A 6,000-nucleotide genomic window follows, 5' to 3' on the forward strand; every position below is an offset into this window, starting at 1 on the left:
AGCGAGGGTTAGAGACACGATACTGCATAAGGTTGTTCATCAAGGCAAACAAGAATGCCATGACAAATGTCAACAGTTGGAGAGCCTACACATCACCTTCAGCTTCTTCCAGTTCTTATAGTCGCCATGCTATTTCTTCAAGGGGTGTGCGGTTTGACATCCTTCTTTTGAGCAATGTCCTTGAGGACCTTTCTAATGATCTTTCGAAGTTGGTGAACTCGTATCAAGTATGCCCAACACTTAGTTTCATGATGACCACAACCTTTGCATTCCTTACAAATGATCACCCTCCTTCGTGGCTTGCAGCTTTATTGGGGTGGTGCTTCCACTCGCGTCATGCGTGATTGAAGTACAAGCTTCACGTGCCAAGAAATCAGCAACTAGATTTTGAGCTCGAGGGATATGCTGAATTTTTACCTCTTCAAATTGGTTGCAAAGATCCAATGCTTGTTGATATCGTGGAACTAAGCCTTTGCTCCGCACCTTTTACCTTCCACTAACTTGTTCACATACTAGTTGAGAATCTCCTTGCACTTCAAGTTGCTTGACATGATGTTCTTGTGCCTTTTGTAGCCCAAAAATGAGCGCCGAGTACTCAGCTTGATTGCAAGTACTTGCAGGTGCAGACTTCCTGTAACAATACTCCTCACCACCCAGCGAAGTGAGCTTCACACCCATGCTAGCAACCTTGGTCGAAGGTTTGTAAGCTCCATCAAATTGAAGGATCCAAGATGTCATCACACCAAGACTAAAATTCGGACATCCCAAGTTTCTCGGTAGTCCAGGATAGGTAGAAGGAGAGGATAGGGAGAATTCAACACTTGAGCCAAACCACACCAAATAAACTTGCAATCCTTTGTTGATAGTTTATCTTTAGACAAAAAAGAATTACAACTTGAAGCTCGAAATGAGGCACAAAAGGTTGATTAGGTAAAATGGATTCCTTAGTCGAAACATTACCAACCATAGACGAGGCCTAGAGACCTTTGTAGTGAGATTGAGAATAAACCATACAGGACGAGCTTATCCACAGGAATTAACAAGCAGATGCACCAAATCTTCCCCCAAGCTTGGGGAGCATCCCACCCTTCGATAAAGGACACCGTTTTAATTACCTCTAAAGCAGCAAGTAGTTCAATCACCGCACAATGAGTAGAATTAAAATCAAAGTTCTCCCAGTGTATCAGTAGTTCTTCACCATGAATCATCCACGGTGTATCATTCTACCCATCATCTCCTTGAACAATGCACTAGACAATCAGCCGTTGAAGGTCGACATGAAGGTCAAAGAAGAGATCTCGTGCATTAGTAGTCGTAAGGTGTGGAGGATCAGGCACCAAATCGTTAAACGCGTCGAGAAGTGACATAAATATCCACCCTCCTCGTGTGGCGTGCATCCGTGAAGTGGACTTAGAGAAGTTCCGAATCGGCGATCTAGTAAGAGATGTGAATAGAGCACATGAAATGAAGTACTTTAGCTTTTTACAGCAAGAGTAAACTCCCCATGATTAGAGAGTTACAGTTCTCGAGATTTTAGTATATAAACAAAAATCATTACATTTTCATCACTTCCAACTTGTTGGCCCAATGATAAGTCTCCCTTTTGTGAAGGGGGAGGTCTTGGGTTCAAACCCTACTCTTTAATAAAAAGAGAGGAGAGAAGAGGAGAGGAGAAGGAGAAGAGAAAGAGAAAGAGAAAGAGAAAGAGAAAGAGAAGAGGAAGAAGAGAAGAGAGAGAGGGGTGCGGGATCTGCTGTTATAGTTTTGCAGAAACTCAGAAGAACTGTCCGCAGCCAGAAGATATAGCAGCCCAAAAAGTTATCGCACAGGTGAACCCAGTAGACGCACGAAGCGAGAAAACTATCCACGACCAAAAGACACAGCAGCCCAGAAAACTATCGCGCGGGTGAACACAGTAGATACGTGAAGCGAGAAAACTGTCCGCGACCAGAAGATGCAGGAGCCCAGAAAACTGTCGTGCGGGTGAACACAGTAGACGCGCAAATCGAATGCATGCGTAGTAGCTTAGAAGGAGCACAGATGGTACAGTTTTACAGATGCGACCGATACGAGCAGAAGATTCGTCACTAGCCATGGAGATTTCGATCCCAGCAGCCACACCATTTCTATTAGCCGAAAAAGAAATAAAGACCAGAGGCTAGAGGCTAAGCATGGCGACGCTCAAGGGCCATAGAGAGAAGGAGATCGTGAGGGCGAAATGTTATCATGGGAGGAAAAAAGGAATTAGAAGGAGAGGGAATGAAGAGGGAGACTATGACACAAGGGAAAAGGAGAGGGGGAAGAGAAGCATGTACATGATAGGAGAAAGAATGTAAAGATAGAGACATCAAGGGAAGAGGACCATACTTTATTTGAAAGAAAGGATGAGAGGGAAATATCAAAGTACTAGCTAGGTGGCTTTACAAGAATGAGCGTGTCTCATCAAGAAATAGCCTCCTCCTTTTATAGCCAAAAGAGGGGATCTCTCCATTCTACTAAGAATGGTTTTATTATATTAAAAAATGGCTCATGTTACTAAGCAAAGAGAGGTGAGGAATTGTAAAAATATGATGACATTGTTTTAAAGTATCACATCCACAACCTCAATGAACTTTATTACTTGTATTGTCTCTATTGGTCTTGTTTTCACTAGTCATCCTGTATAAGCAAGCAAGCCAAGACACTATGAGATGAGGCATCCAGATCCTAGGAACCTTTTGTTTGATTTATAAATATGTCTCTAGTAATCTTTTATGTAGTCGTTACCCTATAGAAGCAAACAAAGCCTCTCTTAATGAGATGATATCAAGATACCACACCATACTTTCCTTCCTTAAATAAGAATGAAGATGGTAACATTCCAAGTGATGTTATACTCAAACATAGGGAGAAGGAAAGGATCAGCAGAAGCCATAATCTCAGCAAGCCGGTCTGCTTCAAAGAGAAGAGCGATACGTTGTTAAAAGAAGATCTTGTGGCTTAACATGACATGAACTGATATATATCGAGAAGTTTAAAGGCGCTGATTGGGTTGGATGGGTATGTTTTATGTTTGTACAAGGATAACGGCTAAGTATCCTCACAAAGTTTGAACAATGCATCTTTTCCATTAGCAAAGTTTTGCTAAAGGATTCACCTAATAACATCTAATTTTATTATAGAGATTATTGATCAATCCTAGATATGTTTCTCTTAGTTCGAACTTTTAAACTTTAGCAAGTAGCACAATCATACTGTCTTTGAGTTTCTAATGATAAAAGATGCAAAATTATTTTAAGACATACACAACAATGTGAACGTGTTTTTTATGAAAAATTAAGGTTTGAAAAGTTAGGATATTCTTGTATTATGAACTATTAATATTCTTTTTTCTTTACAAAAATATATTCTATAGGAATATGTAATAATGAAGTAACAATGTTCCACTAATGATATCCAAACTAAAATTTTGAATTTAGACTGGGTTTACTATGCAATTCACTTAAATACTCAATGTTTTCTTAGCCTTTTTAGTAATACCATGCTAGGATTATTTATTTTCGATCCACTAGTCTTTTAGCTATTTCTAGTAGTCTTTGTCTTAATATGTGCATGTGTGTACACACACATACATTGGTCATGCACTTTGAATTAAGCAATAAGAAGATAAACAGTTTAAAAAATCAAGTTTGCAATTGAGCAACTTGACATAGAGATTGAGATGAGTATCTTCCATTTTTGGACACCACATGCAATTGATTACACTAATTTTTATGCATATTTCTTTAGTTAATTTAATGTGCAATAGATTTAAAAGAGACCTAGAAAGAAGATGTTTGTGAGGATTTGCTTATCATCATGTGTCTTCACGTTGATTCATATTGAAATTTGGATTCCCTATTATCATTCGCCTCCCCGTGGATAGGGGATTAATATTGTGACTATAATCATCATTATGATTGACATCATAATTAAGATTGCGCTTGAGATTGAAATTTTGGAGATAGAGCACAAAGTTCGTATGTTTTAGGCATTATACCTAAAGGTTGTAATACCAAAAAAGCATACATAATATGCTCATTCATAGGGTAATAATAAAACCCTTGCTTATATACAAGTCATGTATTACCTTTGCCTTAGTACGCTTATGTTTTTTCATTTTACAAATTCTAAAAACTCTCATCTAATTGGAGTTTGATAAATTTCTACATTAGAAAATCCTTTGTATTGACCCATCATTCTTGGTTACACTATTAGATGCAGATCCAAGGGCAATGCATCTTGTTCTAGATTAGTTTTTATTTCATATTGTTTTCTTTTTGTTCATGAAGTATTTCTTTTAGATTTTGAATCAAGCTTGATCTTTTATCCTCTAAAATCTATTTGAAAAATTTACCTTTTGTGATTCATTCAACTTTGTGATTCAACACCTTTTCCTATGCACCACTCTTTAGCCTCAAGTAGTAACTAACCTAAGAGTAATTTGTTGGCATCTTTGTAAGTATACCATTTAGTGTTAATAATGACAAGATAATTACACAAAGTGATTCATAAAAGTGTTCAAGAGAGTCACTTCACAATATTGTGACGAGGTCATAAGTAACAATGTGTACCTCTTTGAAAAAAAAAAAAGAGTAACAATGTGTATCAAACCTTAGTTAGTCGACCTTTGGAAGGGGGGAGAGGAGATAAAACACACAAGGGAAAAGTGAAAAGGAACCAAACTAAAAACGTTCATCTCTTTTCTATCCTCAAGACTTGAAAACGTCCCTAAAGTACTAAGAAAAATCCCCAAGTACTTAATCAACAATTCACATATGTAAAAGCAATATATATTGACTCTTTGGAGTCTCTCATCATATGTAACCCTATCACATGAGTTAAATAGGATGGTATTTTCAAAATTTGAATTTTATAAGAAATAATTTACATAAGGGAATATTTAAAATAACTTAATTTTTTTAAAATAGGTTTGTATAGAACAAGGCTACATTTTATTAGTGAAATATTAATGGATAAGGGATTTTATAAATGGGCCTTAAAAGCACGTGACATAGAGGGTATATACATAGCAAAACCCCTCGGCCGATTATATTAAAGATGAATGGGACTATTGCTCATTCATTATCAAAAGAAGGTTATACAATTTTGATATAATAGTTCAAATCGAATTATAAAGAAGAAATTAGCATTTATCCAAGAACACATTTCAATAGAAATATTTACAACATTAAGCTACCTTCGAGATTGTTTTCCAATCACTTTTGGCTTACGAATGAAGAAGGTGAAACAAAGGAAGAAGGACATGGGAAAATGAAGTTTTGTAATAAGATCAAATGAATGAACAAGAACATGACAGTATGCACATTGGGAGAGAAGATGTTAAAGCAAAGGAGTTGAAAGGATACATTCTAAGAAGTTTAAATATGTAATCAACATAGCAATGCATGGTCTAAATTTTTTATAAGGCTTACTATATTGGATGAACACAAATTCACATGTGAATATGTGGAGCTAACTATGAATATATAGGTGAAGAATAGATTATTAGGACTTGTGATCTAAGAACCTTGTATATGGAATGATGGAGGAATGATGAAACCTTGCTCTTTGGCTTCATCACTAGCTTATAGATTGGATAGTCACATCCCCAAGGTATTAATAAAAATATCATATGATTCCATGAAGGCACTTGAATTTTGAAGCTCAATATCTATTTCATATTAAAGGCATGAGCATGAAGAAAGTGATGATGGCTAGTAGCTATGCTTAGTGACTTTTGCAACTTTTTCGTGGCAAACCTACTCGTGAAACCAATGTAATTCACATGTGTAATAGCTAAAATACTGCTAAAGTTGGCTACCTTTTAAACACCTTCTCTCTATGTTTTTTAAGAACTCCTTTATATTTATGTCAAAAATGAGTGCCATTCATAGTTTTTTAAACATTTTTCATTACATCATAAAAATCTTATACTCTTTATTTAGCTTTTTTATAGTTGAACCAACAAGAAAAGGCATT

Source organism: Dipteris shenzhenensis, chromosome 23 (genome assembly GCF_047967505.1).
Source record: "Dipteris shenzhenensis isolate YYH24624 ecotype China chromosome 23, Dip_SZ_1.0, whole genome shotgun sequence".
NCBI lineage: Eukaryota > Viridiplantae > Streptophyta > Polypodiopsida > Gleicheniales > Dipteridaceae > Dipteris > Dipteris shenzhenensis.